The sequence below is a fragment of the Pinus tabuliformis genome, chromosome 1_1 (assembly GCF_031772625.1).
Source record: "Pinus tabuliformis cultivar Carrire ecotype Pingquan chromosome 1_1, CPIR1, whole genome shotgun sequence".
In the NCBI taxonomy this organism is placed as follows: domain Eukaryota; kingdom Viridiplantae; phylum Streptophyta; class Pinopsida; order Pinales; family Pinaceae; genus Pinus; species Pinus tabuliformis.
This window is the reverse complement of record NC_142297.1, coordinates 574,670,606-574,673,637: the sequence shown is the minus strand read 5'-3', so window position 1 is coordinate 574,673,637 and position 3,032 is coordinate 574,670,606. Positions and strand designations below refer to the sequence as shown.

Genomic DNA, 3,032 nt, shown 5'->3' with positions numbered 1-3,032 from the left:
AAAGCACCCATTCCAATGTGAAGACAGCGTATAGTCATATAGATTAAACTGAAATTAAAAAAGCGACCATTCAGTTGCGATGACTCCGTATTTTCGCTTAATATTTTATATATTAATCAGTTTGAAATAAAAAAGTAACGGTCATGACTCTGTATCATCACCGAATTTTAATTAAACAGATGACGAATCGTCTGGTGGAGGGAGGAGAAGGTCGATTGCAAGTGTTTGACGAGAAGGGTTTCTCATGACATACGTTGACGAGACGCTGGCTTGTGTTGACTGGTAGGTAATAAATAGAGTTCCAATGGCATACGCCTTCAACACATGTATATATTTTCGTGCGACCTGAAACAAGACCACACGATATTTTGGATAAGTAACAATGGTGAAGGAATTAGGATCTGAGAGGCCCCTTCTGGTTTGCCTTGAGTTTTATATGAAACTCGCTAGTGCTCTAGTTGCGTTGGTGGTGGCATGGAGCTTCTTCGTCAAGGGAAGAAAAGGAAGCTGCCCCCGGGACCGTTCCCTTTGCCCATCATCGGAAATCTCCATCTGCTGGGACAGCTTCCACACCAAGCACTGGCCGCTCTTTCTCTCAAATTCGGGCCTCTTATGTCGCTTCGCCTCGGCTCTGCTCTTACATTAGTATTGCCTTCAGCTGATATGGCCAAGGAGTTTCTGAAGACACATGATCTGCTTTTTGCTAGCAGACCTCCATCCGCGGCCGCTAATTATTTTTGGTATAATTCCACTGATATCGGTTTTGCTCCGTATGGCGCTTACTGGAGGCAAGTGCGTAAGGTGTGCGTTTTACAGTTGCTGAGCTCCAGACGCTTGGATTACTTCCGCTTTATAAGAGAAGAGGAGGTCTCTGCTATGATTCATTCTATTGCTGCTTCAGATCATCCTGTAAACATTAGCAAAATCGTGTCAACCCTAATGACTGACATAATGTGCAGGATGACCTTGGGTAGAAAGTATTCTGACCAAGACTCTATTAACGGTAAAGGAATCAATTCAGTGGTCCAGGAAAGTTATGTGGTAGTCGGTGCTTTTAATGTTGGGGATTATATACCATACATGGCCTGGATGGATCTACAAGGTCTCAACAGGCGCTTCAAGGAAATACATGGCATCCAAGACGAGTTGCTAGAGAAAGTAATAGAGGAACACGTTGCTCAGAATGACCCCAACGTCACGGGAGATATGGTAGATGTTTTGCTTGCAGCTTCTGCAGATAAAGATATGGAGCCCCAAATTACACGAGATAATATAAAGGCCATCCTCTATGTACGTTAGTAGGTTAGAGTGGTTAAAATGAGGGACAATTAATTTTTAGTTAAATTAAATTAAGTCATATTTTGGTAAAGTAGAATTTAGAATCTAAGGTAATTTTAAGCCAATAGTTAGTCTAGAAAAATTTAAATACCCATCACTTAATTTATTATAATAATCAAATTTGTGTGAGTGATCAAAAAATCACCGCTCATATTATTTTTGTGTGTTTCAATTCTTATATTTCTTCTCTCTGCCATTCCAATATGATTCAGTATAGTGATTATATAACCTGTTGAAGAAAATAGCAATTATGATCACTTGATACTCTATTGATATCATGATGATAAGGATGCTGGCAGGATATGTTCGGCGCTGGCACGGATACTTCATCGACCACCATAGAGTGGGCAATGTCCGAATTATTGAGGAACCCGCCGCTGTTAAAGAAGGTTCAGGACGAGCTGGAACGTGTTGTCGGAATGGAGCGCATGGTACTTGACTCTGATCTTCCTTCTCTCCCTTATTTACAAGCTGTGGCGAGAGAAACGCTTAAGACTCTATCCATCAGCGCCGCTTGCCCTTCCCCACTTATCCGTGGAAGCCTGCAATGTGTTGGGCTATGAAATTCCCAAAAACACTCAGGTTTTGGTGAATCTTTGGGCGATCGGAAGCAACCCAACGTCGTGGGAGGATGCTGAAAGGTTCGCGCCTGAGAGATTCATGAATGGCTGCTCCCTCGATGAAAAGGTACGTAACTGCGAGTGGATTCCGTTTGCAGCAGGGAGGAGAGTGTGCCCGGGAGAGCAACTGGGAATGCTTCTTGTCCAATTTCCATTGGCGCAGCTATTGCACTATTTTGACTGGACACTTCCCGATAAGATGAATGGGCAGGAACTGGATATGTCCGAAAGGTTTGGAATGACAGTAGGCAGAGTACATGATCTCTCTGCTGTTCCGACCCCTCGCCTTACGGTTGTACTGTAATTTGTATGGCAGACTGTTTACCTTAATTTAGACTCCGATCACGTAGAAACGGTATAAATAAAAGTTGTAATATCAGTATTGGTCTGGACTGGTAAAGTCCCTAAATATTTCTATATTTAGGGTAAGGGTGTGTATTTTGGTTTATTGAAAAAAAAAAATATGTATTTTGGAATTTGAAATTGGGGTTTTAGAATTTTGAAAATTGGTATTGTGAATTTTTATTGAATGAAAAGTTTGGTGGAGAATGTACATGTATATTGCCATAATTATATTAATAAACCTAATAAAAGTCCTAAAGTCTGGTAAGATATGTTTTAATTAATTTGTATTAGTAAATTAGTTTGAAATTTTATTTGTAATTTTAATTTATGTAATTTACATAATGCTAAAAGAAAATATAAAAATTTATGGTAAATAGAATCAAATAAATTATGGAATAGTTACAAAAGAAAAGTGTTTAGTATATAATTGATGGATATATTTTTTTAAGCATATGGTTGATGGATATTAAAGCACTTTTTTTAGGTTTAATTTAGTTTTATTCGGGGAAGATGAACCTTCCTAGCGTTTGATCAATTCCTTTACTTTCCTCTCTAATTCCAAAAATAATGGTCAAGCTTAAGCTTTCTATGCATGTGAATTAAATTATGGTTGGAAACATGGTTTCACCATCACTAGAGGTTATTTTAGGGAGGAATAGTCTTCCATATAATTTACCCATATTTAATGCATTCTAGTGGCATTTAGTGGCTCAACTCCTTCACATGCAT

General features: G+C 39.1%; 1 pseudogene across 1 annotated transcript; it reads left to right on the top strand.

Moving 5' to 3' along the window:
* Positions 1-356: 356 nt before the first annotated feature.
* LOC149214509 (cytochrome P450 71AU50-like) lies at positions 357-2,415 on the top strand (annotated as a pseudogene). The gene is made up of 2 exons (XR_016250393.1): positions 357-1,290; positions 1,638-2,415. The product of XR_016250393.1 is annotated as a cytochrome P450 71AU50-like (transcript).
* Positions 2,416-3,032: the final 617 nt, after the last annotated feature.